Here is a 24,727-nt window from a genome sequence, read left to right as displayed (position 1 = left end):
GAGGTATAATGGACGAGACTTGGTGGTGAGTTAGGTATAGGGGTTAGTAAGAGAAAGAGAAATCCAAGATCTTTAACTCCTGGAATTTTTGTTTGTTTGTTTGACTGCAAAGATATTGATTCTGTGTTTACAGAAGAGGAAGAGCAGGGAGGGTTCACATTCTGGGGGGAAAAAAATCACACATTTTGGGCACATTAATTTAAAAACGCAAGTAGAGAGATCTGGATGTTAGACATGAGTCCGAAGCGTGAGGGAGATTTCAGGGTCAGGCACAATTGTGGGAAGTGGAGTATATTTATGGTTTAGTTAAGATTCTGCACCTGGTTGTCATTGTCAGCTTGTGAACTGCATTGGACAGGGAAACTTGTCTTTTTTTTTTTTTTTAATCTCTAGCAAGGTGTAAAGGAGAATAGGTTATCAATAAATAGGTTATCTGTTGAATAGATGACAGAAAGGTATATAACAAAGGGAAGTGGAGGAAATGCCCCAGGCCTCTGACCCGCTGGTGAATGAAGCCTCAAGCTGTGTGGTTTTCAGTCCCTCATGAGGCTGAAGTAGGTTGATGGGTAAGAGGATGTGAACCAGTGGGCTGGGGGCTAGTGTCCATGTGGGGCCCAGAGCTATTCAGCCAGAAAGGACAGGGTGGCCAGGAGAGCCCTGAGCGTTCAGTAAGGAAGAGCAGGGGGCACTGAGCCAGAAACAGGGACACACCCAAGAATACAGCAACCCTGGTGCATCCGGGGAATGTCCATCCAGCAGGAGGAGACAGAACTGAGGACAAATAGACGGATCCAGGACAGTCGGTGCTAATGGAGTCTCGAGGCTTAGTGGCCATTATATTGCAGGTGTTTTCCGTAGACACCAGGTAGCCAGCTGCAGGCTGGATGCCTGCCATGTTCCCTGCCACTGCAGCCCAGCACTGCCTCAGGCTGTGTCTTGTGTTTTGTGACATCTCATTTAAGGAATCTTTGCTGAGGTCTTCCCACAGAAGATCCCCATCCCATCACCCTGCTAGGCCAGGTATGAGGCATTTGGCTTGATGTGGGTGTCCAGTGCCTTCACAATACCCTCCTGGTACCAGGCCCTTACCACCCTTGGGCCTGACATGGCTCTCCCATGCCAGCACATCCTACCACCCTGGTAACATCTAGTTCTCAGCCTCTCACGGCCATTCACTTCTATTGACTTGTCCCACTCCTTTCCTCAAATGGATGTCCCTGGTCCCTCACTCACTGGTGTATCTCTAATGCCCAGTACAGGGCCTGGCATTCAGTTTATGGGCAGTAATGATAAAAGGCAGAAAGGAAGGAGGAAAGCAAGGGAGAAGCAGGAGTTCTTCTCTCTGCTTGACTTTGAGTTGATGAGACCATCCCACCCTCACTCATGCTAAAGGCACAAGCACCCTCTTTCTGCAGACAGAAATGTCTGAGCAAGGAATTAAGAATATGGGCTCTGGAAAACACGAGACTTACACTAGACCTACAATTCCACTCGGACTCCACCACCCATAGCCTGGTTGGAGGTCACTTATCTCTCCAGGACTCAGTTTTGTCATCTGAGTAGCAACAAATCCTACCACAGAGCATAGCTGTGAGTTTTAAATGGGATCACGGAGGGAAAGCGTGGGGCGCAGTGCCTGGCCTAGAGGAAGGTTCAGCTATCATTGTGTTCCAAGTCATTTCAATGTCAGTGACTCTTGTTGAGCAACTTCAACGAATGCTTTAAATTCTAAGATTTGGGGCTCCTTGTCTAGTGGAGCCAGGGCTCTGGAAGTGGGGTAGTAAGCCCTTTTTGGCAGATGGGGAGCTAATCCTGGGCACATGGGCATTCGCTGTCTGATTTCTCACATTTTTTTTTTTAAATTATGTCGCATGGTCTTCACACAATTCACAACTAGCTGGGAGCCTGAATAATAGTGAGGATTCAGAAATTATTCATACAGCATTCCATGAACAGTGATTGAATGTCTTCCTATGTAAATGGAGACACAGTGATGACTAAGGTGCAGTCTCTGCTTTCAAGGAAATCACAGTTCAGTGAGGCGGCAGGCAAGCAAATGGAAAATGATACTATCTACATTTAAGGGACCACCTCTGGAGCACCCCTATCTCATGAAACCCTCACCCCACACTGCTGGGGAGAGTAGTGTGAACATAGTAATACTGATGGGCCCTTGTGTTTGCACATAGATTTACAATTTACAAATCATATTCACTTTGAATTATTTCACTTGATTTTCACAATTGTATGAGATAGGCAGAGAGCAAAAGTGTATCATGCAGGATAAAGCTGTGATCTTCCTTCCAGTCCTGTGGCACAATATTCCCATTTGGGAATCTGTCTCGACTGCCCTTCTTGTGGAGTGGGGTTTGGTTCTGATTCTGATCTCAACCCTTAGATTTGATGGCCAAGTGTAGCTAGCCTCCCTGTTGGGATGTTTGTGCTCTGTCACCTACACTGACAACTCATTAGGTGGCTTTGTGCAACCATTTCAATCCCTGAGATTCTTGGAATTGGCTCGATGGTGAAGCCCAGGTGAGGATCAGGATGGTTCCTATGCTTGTCCAACTGGGAAGTGGAGGAACTGGAACAAGAACATTTGGGTTGCTTAGTTTTAAAAGCTTTTGCAGATGTTTCTCTTGACTAGGAAAGAGTCACTTATCCTTCTTAAAAATGGGATGACCCATCTGCACTTTAATGAGAATATTTTGACTGCAAGTGGTCATTTATGGCATATTTTAGAAGTCTTCCAATATGTAATTCATTAGTGATTAAAATCTGACGATTGATTATCTACATAAGGTATATGGGTTCTTTTCTCCCTCGAAATTTGACCAGGGAAAGCAAAACTCACAGACTTACTTGCCATATGATTCTAACATAGGAAAATGAGTTCATTGTCCAGAACAACATGTGTATTTCAAATGTATGTTTGTATTTTTATGTCTGTAGAAGACACTGTATTTTTGCTGCCCACAATATGTCTGGAGGAGGGGGTTGCTCCAATACCTCCTGCCAGACCTGTAGTGTGACAAGAGGATGCCCTGCCTATGGCACTCTGGCAGTGTCGAAGGAGCACCTCTTTCTATGCAGCTGGAACTCTGACCACAGTAACTTGGGTTGGATTATCTTATGTAGGGGGAAAGTTGGTTAAGTGGCTATTTTTTTTTTGACTTTATAGATATGGGGTTTGTGAAATACACAAGAAATAAGAGCTATAATTTATCAAAGGTGAGTTTTGACAAGAGTTTTTAAATTTTCATTTACCTTAAAATTTTGCCCCCAGAGATTCTGACTCAGGGACCAGGGTAGAACCCTCAAATATCCATTTCTAACATCTCTCATGTGATGCTTATGCTGCAGGACTGTGGGCCATATTTCATGAGGCACTGACATGGATCACTTTTGAGGAGACTCAGGTACTGATAATGGTGTTTCAGAAACAAAACTCACCAGAATGGGACCAGTCTAGCAGATGGAGATAAAGAGAGGTTGGGATGACCACCTGCTTTGGTTTGACACAGACTGGCCTGGTTTTTTTAGCACTGAAAGTTTTGTATCCCAGGAAACCAATCAGTCCCAGACAAACTGGAAAGTTGGCCACCCCTCAAGGCATAGCATATTAGGGATCAAGGCATACATGTTAATTGGTACAGAAACCCCACTAACTCTTTTCCTAGTGCGCAGAGAGACCAATCTGAATTAATAAAAAGTCTGAATTATAATGTGTATGTATGTTTTTTAAGAAATATTTTGTTTTGATTCAATTGATGCAGTTGTGTACCCAAAGATCATTTTGTATTAGTTGTATAGGTAAGACTCACAGGGGAGTTATTAGCATCCACAAAATATAAACAGATAAGTAAACTGTTTTTCTTTTAAGGCACTTAAAATTTTAAGGTAAAATTTGCTTGGCAAAACTTTTTTTTTTTTTTTATTTATACTTTTATTTTTTATTTTTTTAAATTTTTTATTGTTGGCTGTTCAAAACATTACATAGTTCTTGATATATCATATTTCACAATTTGATTCAAGTGGGTTATGAGCTCCCATTTTTACCCCATATACAGATTGCAGAATCACATCAGTTACACATCCATTGATTTACATATTGCCATACTAGTGTCTGTTGTATTCTGCTGTCTTTCCTATCCTCTACTATCCCCCCTCCCCTCCCCTCCCCTCCCCTCCCCTCTTCTCTTCTCTCTCTGCTCCCTCTAGTGACATTCATTTGTCCCCCTTATATTATTTTTCCCCTTCCCCTCACTTCCTCTTGTATGTACTTTTGTATAACTCTGAGGGTCTCCTTCCATTTCCATGCATTTTCCCTTCTCTCTCCCTTTCCCTCCCACCTCTCATCCCTGTTTAATGTTAATCTTCTTCTCATGCTCTTCGACCCTACTCTGTTCTTAGTTACTCTCCTTATATCAAAGAAGACATTTGGCATTTGTTTTTTAGGGATTGGCTAGCTTCACTTAGCATAATCTGCTCTAATGCCATCCATTTCCCTGTAAATTCTATGATTTTGTCATTTTTTAATGCAGAGTAATACTCCATTGTGTATAAATGCCACATTTTTTTTATCCATTCATCCATTGAAGGGCATCTAGGTTGGTTCCACAGTCTAGCTATTGTGAATTGTGCTGCTATGAACATCGATGTAGCAGTGTCCCTGTAGCATGCTCTTTTTAGGTCTTTAGGGAATAGACCGAGAAGGGGAATAGCTGGGTCAAATGGTGGCTCCATTCCCAGCTTTCCAAGAAATCTCCATACTGCTTTCCAAATTGGCTGCACCAATTTGCAGTCCCACCAGCAATGTACAAGTGTACCCTTTTCCCCACATCCTCGCCAGCACTTGTTGTTGTTTGACTTCATAATGGCTGCCAATCTAACTGGAGTGAGATGGTATCTTAGGGTGGTTTTGATTTGCATTTCTCTGACTGCTAGAGATGGTGAGCATTTTTTCATGTACTTGTTGATTGATTGTATGTCCTCCTCTGAGAAGTGTCTGTTCAGGTCCTTGGCCCATTTGTTGATTGGGTTGTTTGTTCTCTTATTGTCTAATTTTTTGAGTTCTTTGTATACTCTGGATATTAGGGCTCTATCTGAAGTGTGAGGAGTAAAGATTTGTTCCCAGGATGTAGGCTCTCTATTTACCTCTCTTATCGTATCTTTTGCTGAGAAAAAACTTTTTAGTTTGAGTAAGTCCCATTTGTTGATTCTAGTTATTACCTTTTGTGCTATGGGTGTCCTATTGAGGAATTTGGAGCCCGACCCCACCGAATGTAGATCGTAGCCAACTTTTTCTTCTATCAGACGGCGTGTCTCTGATTTGATATCAAGCTCCTTGATCCATTTTGAATTAACTTTTGTGCATGGCGAGAGAAAGGGATTCAGTTTCATTTTGTTGCATATGGATTTCCAGTTTTCCCAGCACCATTTGTTGAAGATGCTATCCTTCCTCCATTGCATTCTTTTAGCTCCTTTATCAAATATAAGGTAGTTGTAGTTTTGTGGATTGGTTTCTGTGTCCTCTATTCTGTACCATTGGTCCACCCGCCTGTTTTGGTACCAGTACCATGGTGTTTTTGTTACTATTGCTCTGTAGTATAGTTTGAAGTCTGGTATCGCTATACCGCCTGATTCACACTTCCTGCTTAGCATTGTTTTTGCTATTCTGGGTCATTTATTTTTCCATATGAATTTCATGATTGCTTTCTCTATTTCTACAAGAAATGCCGTTGGGATTTTGATTGGCATTGCATTAAACCTATAGAGAACTTTTGGTAATATCGCCATTTTGATGATGTTAGTTCTGCCTATCCATGAACAGGGTATATTTTTCCATCTTCTAAGATCTTCTTTTATTTCTCTCTTTAGGATTCTGTAGTTTTCATTGTATAAGTCTTTCACCTCTTTTGTTAGGTTGATTCCCAAGTATTTTATTTTCTTTGAGGATATTGTGAATGGAGTGGTTGTCCTCATTTCCATTTCAGAGGATTTGTCGCTGATATACAGGAATGCCTTTGATTTATGCGTGTTGATTTTATATCCTGCCACTTTGCTGAATTCATTTATTAGCTCTAATAGTTTCTTTGTAGACCCTTTTGGGTCTGCTAGGTATAGAATCATGTCATCTGCAAATAGTGATAATTTAAGTTCTTCTTTTCCTATTTTGATGCCTTTAATTTCTTTCGTCTGTCTAATTGCTCTGGCCAGTGTTTTGAGAACTATGTTGAACAGAAGTGGTGAGAGAGGGCATCCCTGTCTTGTTCCAGATTTTAGAGGGAATGCCTTCAATTTTTCTCCATTCAGAATGATGCTAGCCTGAGGCTTAGCATAGATTGCTTTTACAATATTGAGGTATGTTCCTGTTATCCCTAGTTTTTCTAGAGTTTTGAACATAAAGGGATGCTGTACTTTGTCAAATGCTTTTTCCGCATCTATCGAGATGATCATATGATTCTTATTTTTAAGTCTATTGATGTGGTGAATTACATTTATTGATTTCCATATATTGAACCAGCTTGGCAAAACTTTCCATTGCTTCAGCCTAAGCTAGCTAAAAAGAGTATTGCATTTCTAAATGAAACCTAAATGAATTTTTACTATAAATTCACATTGAAGAATGGTATCGCTATACCGCCTGATTCACACTTCCTGCTTAGCATTGTTTTTGCTATTCTGGGTCATTTACCCACAGCGTATTTCAACAGTCAAAGTTGAAGCTTGAGTTTTTGCTTAACTTTAAGGGAGATATGTTTTTTTCTTCCAGCTCAGAGAAAAATTTGCTCTCTGCCTTGTCTTGATGGTTTTGATGTGTTCTGGGAGAGACAGGCCTTACCCACTGCGGACATTTCTGCTTGGTGTGTCCCTCACTGCACCCTCCAGACCCTATCCTGGATCTGAAACATTTTCCTACAGTCTCTCAGAGAAATGACTGACAAAACTAAACCCCAGATGATGTTTGTCAGGGATGTGTCTGAACTTGCTGGCTGCCCTTTGTCAAGGCATCTCTGGCCAAAATTAGCACTGACTGACCCTTCCTGCTGTTTGTTATACCTCTGTTGCAAAACAGAAATCTGATTTTGCCTGCTGTGGGATGGTGGAGATAGCTGAAGATGAAATAATGGCTGGCATGCATCAAATCATGCCTTCCATGCTCTGGGCCCCGAGTCTTGCCCCCAGAGATTCTGACTCAGGGACCAGGGCAGAACGTTCAAATATCCATTTCTAACATCTCTTATATGATGTTTATGCTGCAGGACTGTGGGCCATGTTTCATGCAGCACTGACGGGGTCACTTTTGAGGCGACTCAGGTGGTGATATTGGTGTTTCGGAAACAAAACTCACCAGAATGGGACCAGTTTAGCAGATGGAGATAGAGAGAGGCTGGGGTGACCACCTGCTTTGGTTTGACACAGACCGGCCTGGTTTTAGCACTGAAAGTTTTGTATCCCAGGAAACCACTCAGTCCCAGACAAACTGGAAAGTTGGCCACCCCTCAAGGCATACTAAGCAGGCGTATCATGGCAGCTTTGTTGTGTTTAAAGAGACTGGTGTTTAGCTTAAATTTTAAACCCACAGCGTATTTCAAGATGAGCCACTGAGCACGTTGTGAAATGACATGTAGCAGTATATAACTGAGGTGTTACTAGAGTCTTCAGCTTTTCTAAATCTCTATCCTTACAAGTTATGATAGATCAAGGGTCCCCAAACTTTTCTGCACATTGGAATCACTTGGGGAGCTTAAAAACTAAAATAAATGCCCATGATCTACCCCCAGAGACTCTGAATTACTTGGTTACAGCTGTGGCCTGTGTGGTTGTAGGTTCAAGAAGATCCCCAGATGATTCTAATTTGTAGACACATTTAGGAATCTCCCCAAATGGCAACCATTAATGTCCCACTTTGTGCTGATGTGGCATTCATCCTATCAGGAAGTAGGGTCTGTTTCCTTTTGAATCATACTATCTGTGTGACTTGATTTGAACAATAAAATTTAGTAAAAGTGATATTTGGACTTCTGAGGACTGGTAACTTTTGCTTCCTTCTGGGAGCCAGTCTCTCTGTCAGAGGTCTGACTGGCCTCGGTCCACGATGTAAGGAAGCTCAAATGCTTTGGGGAGAGCTGCTATGTGAAGTAGGAACGAGACATTAGGTATGTGAATGATGCTTTCGAGCACTGGAGTGAGATGAAATCTCAGTGTAGTTTTAATTTGCATTTCTCTAACTGCTAGAGATGTTGAACCTTTTTTTAATATATTTGTTGACCATTTGTATTTCTTATTTTGAGAAGTGTCCGTTCAGTCCATTTGTTGATTGGGACTTTTTTTTTCTTTTTCTTCTTTCTTCTGATGTTAAGTTTTTTGAGTTCTTTGAAATAAACCTCTTATTTCTCCTTGATGAAGTTATATCCCAAGGGTTGCTAACTCCACAAACTTCTGGCCTCGGATCCAAGCACCCTACCATATGACCACTAGTTTTACTCCAGTTCAAACATGGCGGGACCCTGACCAAGTCACACAAATAGTAGGAAGAGGTTGAGGGAATCTAAGAAGGTGCATATGGGTGTTTGTTTGTTTAATTTGATTATAGGTTTTTGCTAAAACAAACACTGTGAGGTATGGCTTTAAATCTTAGACGGAGAGAATATATTAGTATGTATTCTTTTTTTAATTTTAATTTTTAAAACTTTGTTCTAATAGTTATACATGTCAGTAGAATGTGTTTTGACACATTGCACACAAAGGAGCACAACTTCTCCTTCCTCTGGCTGAACGTGGTGCAAAGTCACACTGGTTGTATAATTATACATGTATATAGGGTAATAATATCTGTCTCATCCCACCGTCCTTCCCATTTCCACACCCTCTTCCCTCCCCTTACTCCCCTCTGCACAATCCAAAGTTCCTTCATTCTTCCTTTCCCTCCTCCCCCCCCCCCCTTATAGATCAGCATCTGCTTATCAGAGAAAACATTTGGCCTTTGTTTTTCTGGGTTTGGCTTATTTCACTTAGCATGATAGTCTCCAGCTTCATCTATTTACCTGCAAATGCCATCATTTCATTAGTATGGATTCTTATTTTACCTTTTGCCATATGCTCAGTATGAATTCCAGCATAAATGCAATAGTAGTGTTGACTGGTCTTTTCCCTTCCAGTAATCACATCAAAAACAACACTCACCCTGGACATTTGCAAAAGTAGTTATAGCACCTGTTTCCTTCTTTAGCTCATTTTAGGATTTGATTCTCATTTTACTGCTTTGTAGAGCCAAGCCTTTTTAAAAATAAATATATAAAATGAGGTATGCATGTTTTATAGCCTTGAGAGAGAAGCCAAACACCAATAAGCTAGCACTCCTGAACATCCATCCTCTTTGATGAGCATTAACTCTTTTCCTAGGCAGGTTTTTTGTTTTTTTTTTGAATGGGAAAAAGAACTTTGAGTGTAAACATTATGTCATGTCTAGTTATTTCCTGAAACTGGGTTGTTCATAAATATCAGTAGCTCTATCTGACTATCATATTTTTTACAACCCAATCCAAACTTGAAGTAGTAGCCATAATATAAAATAATCAAAAGTCTACTTGATAATCCCAGCAATTTGGGAGGCTGAGTCAGGAGGATGGCAAGTTCAAAGCCACCCTCAGCAACTTAGCAAGACCCTGTTGCAAAGTGAAACACAAAAAGGGCTGGGAGGGCTGGGGTTATAACTCAGTTGGTAGAGGGCTTGCCTCACATACACAAGGCCCTGGGTTCAATCCCAGCACCCCCCCCCCATCACACACACATATATACCACACACACAGAAATTCAAAAAGGGCTGGGGATGTGGCTCAGTGGTTAAGCAATCCTGGTTTCAATCCCTGGTACCAAAAATAAATAAATAAATAAACAAATAAATAAATAAATAATAAAGTTTATTTGACATATTGGAAAAGTCCCTATTCAGAGCCTAATTTTTCTGGAAAAGTTGTTTGTATTTGTGTCCCTAGAAATCAGTTTTTTTTTTCTTCTTTTAATTGTTTCATGTAACTTAGAAAGAGCAGGCAAAAGGAATTTTGTGTGTAACTGAAGTCTGTGAATGCAGTCAGGCACTGTTTTTCCTGCAGACCAGGTCCCTTTCCTCTCCAAGCTCAGAACTAAGGTGCTTGACTATGGTGGTGTACAGCTGTCAGCTCCTGTCCCTTTGTGGGGCACTGAGAACAAGGTGGTTTCCTCCCATTTCGTAAGTGATAGTCCTAAAACATAAGCATGGAAATACTCTGTGACACAGCAAGATTCACAGAGCACCTATGTTTTTACTCCTTTGTCATGATGCCAAGTGGAAACCATCCTTAGAAATAGAAAGCCCCAGCCTGTGCTATCATTGTTTTCTAGTGACAGCCTTAGGTTCTTCCTAGTTGCACATGAAGCTGACTTGCCTTGCCGTTAATGTCTGGCAATCCACACTTCCCATGAGTGTGATTGTTTTAAATGTCCTCCAAATAAGTGCAGGGTCTTTGGAACTAAGGTTACTTGTTCACTGGAAGGGATGCTCTGTACATGGAAACAGAGCAGTGTTGTTTCAGTTTAGATTTTTTTACCATAGTAAAGGAAGGAAACCTAATCCCAACTGGCAGAATCCAGAAAAGGAACACATCAGCTCATGAGCACAGATAATGGGTGGACCAGCTATATCCAAGATTCAAATAATGACCCCATTTTATTTTTATTATTATCTCTTTGTCTTTCTCTAGCTCTAATTTATGTCTGTCTCTTAGTTCTTTTGTTCATAGTGGCTTCATTCTCAAGCATGTTTTTCCCCTTGTGGCTCCATGACAAAGACCAATGGATCTAAGCTTTACCTTTATTTTAATCAAAACTCTTAAGGTTGAGTTCAAATAGATGGGCCTAGAGTAAGGGGCTATTTTTGGATTTTGGAAGAATCTTGGAGTGATTCCCAAAGGAAATTCAAGATGCTGTATCAGAAACATGGAAAGTGCTGACAGGTTGGCAATAACAATGGATATACTATTGTGAGAAAGAGGCTCACTAACTCCTTGCTAAGAGATTCCAGCTATTATAGCTTACATGCCTGTCTGAAAATGGACCAAATTTTCAGGGGAGTAGATTCACATTAACTGAACTCAGAGAGACCGATCTATAAACTGAGTACCAATTTATTATGTTACAGAGAAGACAGACAAACCCAACTGCCACTATTGACAAAGCAGTAATATTTTCTTCTTAGAAAAACCACAAGGAAAGCCAATCATAGGAAATCTGCTAAAAAAGCATGGATGAACGCAGGGGAGATAGTGTCATGTCTACAGAAGCATCTACAACAGGGGCCAGAACCCTGGAATTCCCTGGGTCAGAACAGCATTGTTTCTGGATGGAGAGTCTCTGAAATTTTGATGCCTTGGGCTTGTCTTTTGGCCAGAGTTGATCAAAGGGTGGCCCCACCAACGTTAAAATCATCTTGTAGCTTGATGAGATGCAGGTTTCTGCTCTTACCCAGATGTACAGAATTGGAACTGATGAAATGAATTTGCATTTCCCACAAGCTCTCCTGGCTTTGCCTCTGTAGCATAAGAGTTATTTGTCTAAGCTAATCAAATCCCTTTGTTCACACAGTCCAGGATACAAGTGATTAGATTTCTGCTTAAATTATTAAACAGTTTGCTTTCAAGTTCTTATCAAAGCTCTCAATTTAGAGCATTTTTTAGATTCATCTGAAGTATAACTTCTGATTAAAAAGTAATAAAAATATTTATAGAAAATTCGGAAAGAATCGAGATATAGAAGGGATTAAGCAAAATCATCTAAATTCATGATTTGTTTTATCTTTTCTGTGTGTAGAATCATATCTTTTGTGTGTGGGGACGGAATTTGATTCATGCTTCAAATCTCCAGTGTAATTTGAGAGCATCTCTCCATATCTTTAGTCCTGTCATGATGTTAACGGCTATTCTAAAACTTCATATTTGTAGTTTTACCACCACAGATTATTAAACATATATATTGCTTGTAGGTTTTTACAACTCTGGAAAAATTATATGTTGCATTTTATAATTTGGGAGTGGGGAGGGGTGCTGGGGATTGAACTTAGGGCCTGGAGCTTGCTAGGTAAGTGCTGAGCTACATTCCCTGCTAGAGATATTGTATTTTACTGAAAAATTGATAATATTCAAGGAGGGAGGCCCTTAGGCACGTTCTGAATAAAGAAATATTATAACACAGTCACAGGGGTCATGGTTAATTATCACAAGGTCAGAAAGTGTTGAACTTCCTGTTATTGAAGTAGTTTTTAAGTTTACAGTTTTACAGGTTAATTTAAAAAAAATCTAATTTTTATATCAAATAGTTGAACAGATGCATTTTTCTACAGCAGATATACTTAGCCTCAAGGGTATAGGTCAATATCCTTGGAAGATAGCAGTTCAATGAATTTCTGAATAGAAATATTTCACCCTTTTTAGAATACAGTTGGGCAGAAACTTAAAAGACATAGAAGAAGCATGAATTCAACAGAAAGATTATGGTCACATAAAAATTTTATGAGCACATGGTCTGCAGTTGTCCCAGGTCCTTTTTATTCACTGTTCAAGGTCAGCTTGGCCCTGTCCAGCCCCTGGGCCTCAGATTCACAGTGTGACAATTGACTCTCTTTCCATGGGTGAAAGCCCAGGCTGCTGTCTGTCTGCTGACATATACTTTGGGGTCCTTTATGGCAGCCATTGACAAGGAGAGACTGCTGTACCTGCATCTGCCTGCTTTCAGGGACTCCGCCTTCCCACTACTCAGAAGAGCCTGGGAACATCCAGGGTGCAGGAGACTTAATTCACCAGGGGTGGACACTTACAATGAAAGATAGGAGAAGAAGAGACACTGCTTAAATTACTTGCATTTCTTCTCCCACCTCCAGACTTTCCTGAGTTGTAGGACTGCACACAGCCTGTCTGCAGAGGACCTGGAGATTGAGCAGCTGGCTTTGTCTGCGGCGAAGGTACTGCCAGCTCAGTTACAGGTTCATTTTATTTGCTTTCCTTCCCTGATGGACTCGCTCTTGCTTCTTTTTCTGGGGTTACATCCATGTTCACCCTCCACCAAAAATAAAAATAAAAACTAGAGATTTGCCCTCTGAAAAACACCCGTGACAACATTTTTTCTAGAAGTTATAATTAAATACTGTTGAAGCCTAAAAACCTTCAACTATAGATTTCTAAGATTTTAAAGCCATTTGGGAGTCATGACAGTGTTTTTTTTTTTTTTTTCTTGCTAGGAAGACTCTAAAGTTCCCCTTATTTTCCATGCTCCTAAATTCTTATGGGTTTCCAAGCTGGCCACATATATCCACCAGGAATATTATTTTCCAGGGATGGGGTGAAAATCTCATATAGCACAATTCAAACTCATAGAGACCAAAGTTTAAAATCTAATCGTATTTTATCAGGTTTATTTATTTATTTATTTTTGTATTAGGAATTGAATCCATGGTACTTAACTACTGAACCATATCCCCAGCTCTTATTTTTTTATTTTGAGACAGGATCTCAGCAAGGTATTTAGGGCCTTACTAAGTTGCTGAAGCTGGCTTTGAATTCCTGATCGTCTTGCCTCAGCCTCCAGAGACAATGGGATTATAGATATGTGCCTCCATGCCTGGCTTATCAATTTTATTTGTGAGCTGTAACTATGAGGGAATGCGGGTGCTACATATATGAGGGAGGAGGACCTGGGTTCTTGTTCCCTGGTATGTGAAATTGGACATATTACCAAACCTCTTTAAATTTCAGTTTGTTTGTATGGAGGGTTGTGGAAATTAACTTTCCTATGTTCATATACGAATACACCACCAGTGAAACCACATCACATACAACCACAAGAATGGGATCCTAATTAGAGTAAATTATACTCCATGTATGTATAATATGTCAAAATACACTCTACTGTCATCTATATCTAAAAATAACAAATAAAAAAGTGAAAAATAAGAAAACATTACACTTCATTAATTAATGAGGAACATTTTCTAGATTCGAGTCATTCACTCACTGGCTTCACAGTTTCAGCATGTTCATATGCCACTTATCTTAAATAGTTTTCTTTCAATTGACTATGTTTTAAACATGAGCACATGCAAAGCAATGATTTTTGTGAAATCACAGGATTCAGTGGGCTAGCCATATACATATCTAAGTAAAGATAATTAGTTGCAAATAATACAATCCACTGTATCTAATTTAAGCATGAAGAATTTTTACTAAAGGATGTTAGATGGTGCTTAAAATGTCTGAAAGGTCCAGAGGCCCACACCTGCACACCATAGCCAGGAGCACTGACAGCTAGGAAGCACACAAAGCATAGGCCAGGAGAAGTCCTGGAAACCTCAGCAACAGCTGTAGCACCTCACTGCAGTGGCCCAGAGGGGCTGTCACCATTCTACACTTGTAATCCAAACACCCACTCTACCTGCCAAATCACAGTGCTTGTTCCCCTGCTGAAATGTTTGAGGATGTATCTTTTTGAAAGACACTTAGGTCACATGGCTGCTTCAGGGAAGGTAGGGAAGGTGATTTGCATTTCCAGCCTTTATGTTGTAGGCAGTATTGACTGACATAGCAGTTAAGTCAATATACAGTATCTGCCACATGCATTAAAACTGAAAAAAGTTCTTTGGTGTATCACCTAAAGTCCTCCTCTATACAGAAAAACCAAAGTGAATGAAGGTATACATGGAGCCATGTGTAAAGCTCTCAATCTGTGGTGATATTGATATGATTACTTTTCCCTCTTTCAGATAGAGCATCCTCTCTGCTCAGCACCAGAGACACACTACCCATTCTTCTGTTCACACTCACAGGGGATACCAGGTGAGGCTGTGAGGTGCATTGACGAGGCACATAGACTTTGGAGCCAAACTGCTAGGATTCATTATTTTTCTTTACTGTGAGGATCTAAGGAAGGAATGTTAAACTGATTAGCCAAACTAGCTAAAACTCTGTCTTACTCTGGGCATCTACGTTGATGTTCAAATGAAAACTCTATAAGAAGGTAATTATTGCAAATAGTTATTAAAAACATGAAAACAACAAGCCCTGGACAACTTATGCAGCTAAAATAGAAAAATACCAAGAGCACTTGAAAGGACAGGTGGTTCTGTGTCAAGAGTGGACCTTGCTCCTTTCAGATTTGTTGAGGACCAGATTTTGTGCATTTTTAAAGGACAGTGTTAGGGGTGATGACAGTGGCCCATGTTGTCTGCTCTCACCCTGCCCCAGCCTGGCTCAGTGGAGCAGCTTCCTTTGAAGAGGTGTCTAAGTAAAAGCCTGGTTCTGTGTACGAGGAAATTTACTTGGAATTTATTTCAACTGCCCAGAGAGATTAATATCCTCAGAAGAAGCTTCAGGACAGTCAGAACTGAAAATAACTTGGTGACAATTTCATGATGAAGAGAAGAAAGTCAGTTACTTTTAAACCTTCTTCAGAGGAGAGAGGCTTTATGAAAATTAAAAGTGATCTAAGGGTGAATATTTAAAAATGCAAAATTCACTTTAATTTTGAAAATGAATTGAAATTCTTGAACTGTATTTCTTTAAGAAGTCACTGGTATATGTCCCATGAACCATAAGATACAAGAAGGTAGGCTCAGCTCCTGCCCACCTTCTTCCTTCTGTTCCTGTGATAGTCACAGCCCTTAGCATGGTGCCCAGTACCCAGATGGTTTATATGTAAGTTCAATGAGTGACAGTTAAAAGGATTTGGTATGACACTCAGTTTAATTGCTAAACACAGATTGGATTTAGGGAAAATTGGTATATATTCCAGAGTTCTAAATTCTACTGTGAGTGCTCATGAATCTCTTAAAGATGGCATTACATAAAGGTGTGACCTGCCTGAATGCACAAGAAAGATCTCACAGGGTTAGATTTTAGAAGGGCTGGGATTTTATAAAAGATATAAACCCAGCAACTTGGGAGGCTGAGGCAGAAGGATCACAAGTTTAAAGCCAGCCTCAGCAACTTAGTGAGGCCCTGTGAAACTTAGAGAGACACTGTCTCAAAATAATAAAGTGGAAAGGGCTGGGGATGTTGCTCAGTGGTTAAGCCCTCCTGGGTTCAATTCCTGGTGTATGTGTGTGTACACAAGCACACACACACACACACATACACACACAGGCAAACCGTCTATGAAGAATTTAAATTTGCATTTCCATGTGTAACTTTGCATAGAGTCTTAAACCTTAAATAAAACTGACAGTTTGCTCAAGGAAGTTCCAATTATTTTTGAGGACTCATCAACTTATTAACATTTTACTATAAAATATGCTGCTATGTAAAGTACAGGACTAATTTCACCTGTTTGTGTGGCACTTCAAACCTGGGAATAAAAAGTAAAGTCATACCAACAAGCTCAGCTCTGTTTCTCTGTAAGGTAAGTTGCAAAATTAGCCCCAACTCTTTTCCACCCTTCAGTTCATACACTGACAATAAAAATCCTCGTACTGAGAGGGTAGCACCCATGTCCTTGGCCCTTGAATCTAGCCTGGCCAGGTGACTTGCTTTAGCCAAGAGGGCATCAGCACACATGTCTCAGGCAGAGTCTTGAAACCCGCCTGCATGTGGGGGCTTGTCTTTTGCTGCTCTGGGGACTCATGCTGCTGCTCCTGTGTAAAGAAGCTTGGACTGGACACCAGGACCCTGCTGACAGCCAGAAGTAGAACCACTCAGCTCACCACAGATGCAGGACTGAGTCTATGAGAGGCCAGCAGTAGAAAAACCCAGCTGTTCTCAGTCCAAATAGTAAGCCAACGAGCTGTTTTAAGCCACTGGGTTTGGAATGGTTTGTTGTGCAGCAATAGATAAGCAGCGTACTGGGCACTTTGTGCAGGAATTCCATTCTTCCTTAAATTTCTCCTCAGCAGTTCTCAGAGTTCCACGGGCTGTCATGCATGTTCTCTGAGGTGTATTTCTCCAAGCCACCATGCCTCACTTAACCTCTCTTTTTCCTTTTTGGCTCAGGTTCTGTGCTGCTGGTGTCTTTGGGAGTTGTCATTGTCCAAAGGTGCAGCTCGGGTTATATTGGAGATGACACCCTTTCTAGTTTCCACCAGGAATGCCCACGCTGTAATGTGGAATCCAAATCATGCTGGGGGCCTCTGCTATACCATAATTAGGACAAAATGAGAGACAGGTGTGTGGAGTGAGTGGGAAGAGGCATAAGAACAAAACCAGAATAGACATGAGTTGAGAGCTGGTGGGGCCTTTGAGATTGTCTGTTCCAGCTCCTCAGTTTTACAAGAGGCTCTTTGCACAGAGTGCATGTTTCTGGCCCAGGGTCCCATGATCTACGAGTGTCAGCTCTGGGATCAGAGCACAATCCCCTCATTTCAAATTTAGGGACTATTTCCATTCCATTGTTTTTTTTTTCTTCATATGCCACTTAGAATTTTCTAAAGAGAAATGTAGATTTGGGGGGAAAACTTAATAATGATAGATAAAAAAATCTGGGGTGTGATGAATTGTCCTTAGAAAATAATTTGAATGCAATGGCAGAAAGATGCCAATTTCTTCTTTTATATGTGCATTATCCTATTTAAATGGCTCTCTCGGGTGGGAAGTATGTTGGAGATGGAGCTTCCATTTAGTTAGGTTTTGCAGCATTTGGACACTTAAGCATCCACTTCTCCCATCCAAGCAGGGTAGTTGGCATTTCTAGTGGTACACCCCATGGAAACTTAGACCACTATTACCTCAGACACTATGCTGGAGCATAGTGGGGATACCCTCAAAGCCCTCCCATTTTATTGAGCCCTCATGTTGAGCTGTGACCCACTGTGGCAGAGAGATGCCTGAGGCACAGACATCACAGTTGCTACATGGCAGCCTATACTATGGAACCCTCAAGATACTGTAGGGATAGTGGAACATACAGGGGAGACACTAACAATACTGGGTGCTCATATACCAGCATCTAAAGGCAAAGGTCACTGCCCCAGATCTTAAGGGCTATAGCTCTTCTCTCCTATTTTGTATATTTCTGTCAAGTGATAGGTCGCCCTTTTAAGGGTGCCCCTCCTCTTTTCCCCTTCAGTAAGATAATTTCATTAGCAATGCTTGGGAAGTTAGAGAGAAATAGGGAATGGAGCTGTCTCAGGGAGGAGTATAGGACTGTAGTTTGCAGAAGGCCCCATGTTTGTACAGCACCAGAACATTAGGATATCATTTCAAGGCAGAGACAAAGCAGGTGTGTGAAAATCAGAGGACATTTTTCAGCTCCAGCTAGGTGGTGGAGGCCTCACTGTGGCAGAGGGTCAGAGAAAGGAAGGCAAAGCCTTGCTCCTCTCCTCCTCTTGCTCGCATATCCTGCGTGGGCGGTGGAAATGGGGTTCCCCTGGGTGGAATGGGCTGGCTGAGAAATAAAAGCTAGGAAAAATAGAACACCAAAAAAAAAAAAAAAAAAAAAAAAAACCTCAGGACACAGAAAGTAGTTTCAAAAGCAGGGGCAGGACAGGCAAGCCAATTGGTGCCTGCTTTATTTATATCGGGAAACATCAAAGGCCTTCCATAGAATATTCTTCACCAAAAAAGGTTAAAGGTGGGCTGTTCAGTTCCCAGAGGGTTACACCCATTTTCGGAGCTATTGTGAGGTATCTTCCTAGCAGAGCAGAGATAAAGGTCATGTGCATTGGGCAATCTATTGCCCTGGGAGAGCCACGGATAGTTCGCAAAGCCAAACCTAAATCTCCCTGGCTACCAACCTGAGAGAAGATCCTCATGTAATTCACGGATGGCTTCCCACACTCCTCAGCTGGCCACTTTGTGTAATTCTAAACAGAAATCAGGAGTGACTTTATTTAGTTAGAAAAATGTATTTGTCTTAGGTATATTAAAAAATATTTCCAAGCTTTTATTTTTTTAGGTATATTCTTTCCATGTTATTGACTTAATAATACTGCAAAAATATTACTTGAGAATGATCAGTACAACTGCAGTGTAGATCTGAGGGCACTGTCCATTGTGCAAATGTAGTACAGAAAAATCAGGGCAGTCTACTCATAACATTTCAATTTCAAGCTTCTGATGGGTATTAAAAATGATTACAAGGAATTTAAAAAATAATGAAAAAAACACCTTGAGGGTGTCTCTTTAAATTAGGAAACCCAAATTAAGAAGCACATCAATACTTTTAAGGTAAATTAGAATACAGAACACATGTGACCCATGAAAGAGTGACCTTGATAAAAATTGAGAATGGGAGGCGATCTTGTTCCGGTCCTCCTGATACACAATATGGTGGAGCTTTGTTGACCAGCTCAGTTTCCTGGCTATATGCAGTAATTCAAGGATTCAGTGTTTCTCCATGTCTTCCTGTGTCAGCAGTGAGCTAGGTACCAGGAATCTGAGAAGACAGAACAGCATCTGGGCATTTTCTTCCATGCCCTGACCCCTGAGGGGGACAGACAATGAAAGGGACACTGAGACTGGAGTGGAAGGAGAGATCTCCTCCCAGGGAAGTGGAATCTCATGGGGAAGGTCGTTTGAGTTGTTGTAGGCTGCCAAAAGGTAGAGATGGGTGTGTCTCTTCTAGGGGCAGCCTGAAGAATATGTGGAGGCTCAGAGAAGCATATGGAGAATGGTTTGTTTCTGTTATGGCTGAAACATAGGCGGGTAGAGGAAGGGTGTGGTGGCAGAAAGTGAGGAAAGACAATGTGGCCTGAGACTGGCTTGCGATTTGTGATTCTAAGTCAAGAATTTGGACTTGATTTTTTATACTCTATTACCTCTGTGTGTAGAACACCTGCTGAAAAATGTGTGCTAATGTGATATTTACCAGAATGACGAGCAAGAAAGGATATGTCATCTTTTTAAAAAAATATGTCTATCAACCTCATGACCTGACAGAAAAAGTTCAGTTGAAGATTCCCTTTGTAGTGAGGATGCTTGATTTTAATAACCCAGGTACATTCCTAATTTCTACTACCCCATCCTCAAATACACCCACTGCCCTTATAGCCGATGTTAAAATGTAGGCAGGTGCAGCCACTCATCAAGTTTCCGGCTAAAGTCAGTATGATAATATTCTGCTTCATCAACCGAGGAATGAAGAATATGAAGGACTTTTGTAATTTAATTCAGAAAATCTGGCAAAATCTCAAATCTTTAAAACTTTGAGTGCAAAATTAGTTGTTCAGAAACAAAGCCAGATGTGAATATAATACAACATCACCAGTCATATATAGCATAGACCAATTACTCAACTATTGAGATATACAATATAATGAGGATTAAGTAAGCTCTTTCTTAATGAAGTATGGTGGCAGTGTGAAAATACCATGAGCTCATGAGCTCATGAGGGTGGGACGGATCTAGGCTCAAATGCCTGCTGTTCTACCTTCTGGCTTTAGGAGCTTCAGCAATGGATTCATTCTCTGAATCTCAGCTACCACAGCTGTAAGATAAGAATAATGATAACTAGTGTCCAGGGCCACTCAGGAAGAGTTGTCCTTTTCAAATCCATCCTGCTATATCTTGGAGCACAGACCAGTGTTTTATGAGGACGTAGACCACGTTTGATGTTGCTTAATTTGATCTCTGGCACATAGCTGGCTCTCAATAAGTATTTAGGGAAAGAAGGGAGCCTTAAAGATCATCATTTTTAGCAGTTCTAAATGTATTTTGCCACAGCCATCAGATCTAGAGCAAATTTATAAACAATAGGGGCGAGAGAGAAAGAGGGAAGGAGAGCGAGGGGTACATATGAATGAATAACTGGAAATTCATATGTAACTGACATTGTCTAGGGCCACTTTCTCTCCTCTGTGCATGCCTCTGTTTCCAGCTGGCATCCCTCTTGCTCTCCAATAACTTGCAATTTAACATATTTTGTGAAGAGAAAACCGAGAAGAAAAGAACTCCAGTAAATTCACACTCACCTGCCACTGCTCGGAAAGGAGCAGGTGGTATAGCCCCTGCAGTGCTGGGCAGGAGGTGATGCAGATGCTGGTCTCTCCTCCGGGCTCTTCTTTCCAGTGTCAGAATCTAAGTAAGAATATTTTACCAAATGTTTGGGAGTGAGAAACGTGAAAACCAGAGACATAAAGCAACTTGTTCAAGGTTAGGCCTGTAACTAACAGGATAATTTATTTTTTGCATATTCGGGTTCTAATTTTGCTATCAAGGGAAACATAACGACATAAAATACATTGGAGTGTTTGACAGAAGTTCCAGTGAACTTTTCCTGGCTTAGGATAGGGTGGGGGTGAGGAAGTTATTTCTACATTTAATTTCTTTAATAGATAGAGGACTATTCAAAATATGTTTCTTTTTAATGAAACTTTTGAGTCTTTCAAGGAATTTTCTCATTCTGCCTCTTTTGATAAATTTATTGGTATAAAATTATTTGTAATATCATCTGAATTAATATAGAAAGAACATTTAACAAAATTCAAAGCCCTTTCATGAAAGAAAAAAACCACTCCATTCTTGGGGAATAGTAAAAAAATACTATTTTATTAAATTACATAATAAAAACCATACTGAATATCTTAATGATGAAAAGGCTGAATGCTTTTCCTCTAAGATGAGGTGCAAGACAAGGAACTCATCTCTGCCCACTTCTATTCAACAGAGTAATATAATTGCTAACCAGAGTAATTGGGCAAGAAAAAGAAATAACAGGGATCCAAATCAGAAAAGAAGAAGTAAAGTTATCTCTGTTCACAGATGATATCTTGTACATAGAAAACCTTAAGATTACACACACATACACACAACTGTTGGAATTAATAAACCCAGCAAAGTAGGATACAAAGTCAACACACCAAATCAGTTGCATTTCTACACACTTACACTGAGCAACCTGAAAAGAAAAATTACAAGAATCTGTTCCATTTATAGTAGCATAAAACAGGATAGAAGGTGAGAACCCATAAAACTCATCATCAAGAAAACAAACAACCTTAAATAAAATTGGTTAAAGTACTTGAACAGACATTTCTCCAAAGAAAATATACAAATAGTATATGAAGTATGAAGAGATGTTTCACATCACTAATCATTAGGGAAATGCAAATCAATAAGGTCTTACCTCACACAGGTTAGTATGGCTGGGATGACTGTGATGAAGAAACAAAACAAAACAAAACAAAGTAACAAGTATTGACAAAGATTTAGAAAAACCAGAGTCTGGGGTACTGTTGGTGGGAATGTAAAATGATACAGATGCTGTGGAAAACATTATGAGAGTTCTTTTTGAAAATGAAAACAGAAATCACATAATCCAGCAATTCCATGTATGGATACATTCCCCCCACCCCCCGAAGTGAAGGCAAAATGTTAAAAAGAAACTTGTGTACCCATGTTTATAGCACCATTATTTACAACAACAAAAACATGGAGGTGATCTTAGTATTAATCAGTAGATGAATGGATAGGCAAAATGTGGCATAAACATACAATAGAAAATTATTCAGTCTTGAAAAGGATCAAAATCCTAATGTATGTTATACAACATTAGACATTACCATAAATAAAATAAGCAACCAGAAGAAGACAAATCTTGTGGGATTCTACATATATTAGTTACTCAGTCAAAATCATAGTAACAGAAAGTAGAATGGTGTTTGTCATAGGCTTCATGAAGAAGAAAATCAGGAGTTATTGCTGAAAGGGTATAGAATGTCAGTTTCGCAAAGTGAATATACCAATGGAGATGCATAATAGTGGCAAAGTTTGCATGACAATATGATTATATTTAATTCTATTGAGATTTACACTTAGAAATGTTTAAGATAGTAAATTTGGTTGGCTATTCACCACACTCAAAAACTGGAAAAAATTATTACATATTTTCTTATTTTCCATTTGATTCTATAAGATTTCTAGTGATGTCTCCTTTTAAATTCTTGCTTCATCTATGTCTAGTTTCATTTTTTGAAAAAAAACACATTAATTTCATTGATTTTTGCTTATATTTTATTATTCTTTCTACCTATCATGTATTTAATTTGCCCTGCTACTTTTTTATGACATAAGTTCAGATAATTGATTTTAGACATGTTTTTCTCCCTTGAATAAGGGTTTTAAACTATAAACTTTTAAGTGCTGCTTTAGTTGAATCTTACAAGTTTTGAAATTCCATCTTTATTTTCAGTCAGTCCAGAATATTTTATAATTTCCCTTATTTCTTTTTTGCCTGAGTTTTTGAAGTGGTGTTTAATTCTTTAATGTTTAAAGAATTTAATACATACATATATGTATGTGCTGAGAGCCACGGCCGAGTCTGTATGGCCCCTGGCATTTTGCCAACAGTATTGATTGACAGGCGAGGCATTACTATCCGCCTCTGCCGCAACTTTTGAGTTCTCACACTATTTTGGAGTTCTCATGGGGATTTCCGGGGATTCCCCGAGAGTTCCCATTGGTTGGGGAAGTGCAGGAGGAGGGATTTCCGGGAGAGATATTTCCGGCTGGGGGTTCCTGGACAAGCCTCCTGGCGCGTTCGGGAGGATTCCCCGGGAGCTGTGTGAAGTGTTTTCCTGCAGTTTAAAAATAAAGTTTGTTCCTGCTTCAGTGGCTCGTGATTTGTGCCCAGCCAGACTGCGGCATGTATGTATTAAATTATATATATATATATATATATATATATATATATATATATATATATATTAGAATAATTTGGGACTTATGGAAAACTGAGCAGAGCATACAAAGAGGAGTTGGGTTCCTCCTCTCTGTTTTGCTCATGGATTCTCTTATTATTTAGCACATTGCATTTTTTTTACAATTAATGAACTGATACATTATTATTAATTAAAATACATAGTTTAATTTTGTATTCACTTTCTGTGTGAACAATTCTGTGAGTTTTGTTAAATGTATTGTTTACCTGTGTCATTAGAGTATTATATACATCTTCAAATCTTTTTTGCTCCATCTGCTCATTTCTCTGTTCCCACCTCAAACCCTTTGTCCTTTTACTGTTTCTTGTAGTTTTGTCTATTTTGAATGTTGGAATCATATATCCTGTAGCCTTTTCAGAGTTGGTTCTTTCACTTAGCAATATGAGTTTTAAATTCCACAATGTCTTTTTATGGCTTGACTCCTCCTCTTCCTCCTCCTCCTCCTCCTCCTCCTCCTCTTCCTCCTCCTCTTCCTCGTCCTCCTCCTCTTCCTCCTCCTCCTCCTTCCTCCTCCTCTTCCTCCTCCTCCTCCTTCTCTTCTCCTTCTTCTTCTCCCTTCTTCTTCCTTCTTTTGGTTGAACAGTATTCCATTGTTGTTATGTACCAGGGTCTACCCACCCAGTTGCTTTTTGAAGAATATTGTGCCTACTTTTTTTTAATCAAATATGATTAAAGCTGCCATAAACATTCATGTGAAAGTGTTTGTGTGGACATATGTTTTCAAATAAGTTGGGGAAATAGGATCATGATTGCTGGATGGTTTATTAAAAGTATACTTAACTTTGAAAAAAAACTGCTAAACAGTCTTCCAAAGTGGGGGCATCCTTTTACATTCATACAGGCAGTGAATAGAGGCTACCCGTGCTCTACATCCTGACTACTGGTGGTAGTGTCAGTTTTTTTAGCCTCTCTAATAGGTAGGTGGTAGTAGCTCATTGTTGCTTTAATATGTAATTCTCTCAAAGACATATGATATTTAGCTTTTTGTGCTTATTTGCCATCTGTATATATCTTCTTTCATGAAGAATCTGTTCAAATCTTTTTTCCATTTTT

At 39.9% G+C, this 24,727-nt stretch overlaps 1 protein-coding gene and 1 long non-coding RNA gene across 2 annotated transcripts in view; one reads left to right on the top strand and one right to left on the bottom strand.

Moving 5' to 3' along the window:
* Positions 1-24,727, top strand: part of Kcnn2 (potassium calcium-activated channel subfamily N member 2) — a 422,891-nt gene that overhangs the window by 3,238 nt on the left and 394,926 nt on the right. The gene's annotated exons all lie outside the window — the stretch shown is intronic.
* LOC124107681 (uncharacterized) lies at positions 9,910-23,208 on the bottom strand. The gene is made up of 3 exons (XR_006856499.2): positions 20,927-23,208; positions 18,752-18,820; positions 9,910-17,149 (listed from the first exon to the last, which is right to left on the bottom strand). It is a non-coding gene; the product is annotated as an uncharacterized LOC124107681 (long non-coding RNA).

Source organism: Marmota monax, unplaced genomic scaffold (genome assembly GCF_021218885.2).
Source record: "Marmota monax isolate L192 unplaced genomic scaffold, Marmota_monax_Labrador192_F-V1.1 WCK01_AAM20220418_F8-fsc00097, whole genome shotgun sequence".
Lineage (NCBI taxonomy): Eukaryota > Metazoa > Chordata > Mammalia > Rodentia > Sciuridae > Marmota > Marmota monax.
Note: the sequence above shows the minus strand (reverse complement) of the source record. Positions and strands in the feature narration are given on the sequence as shown.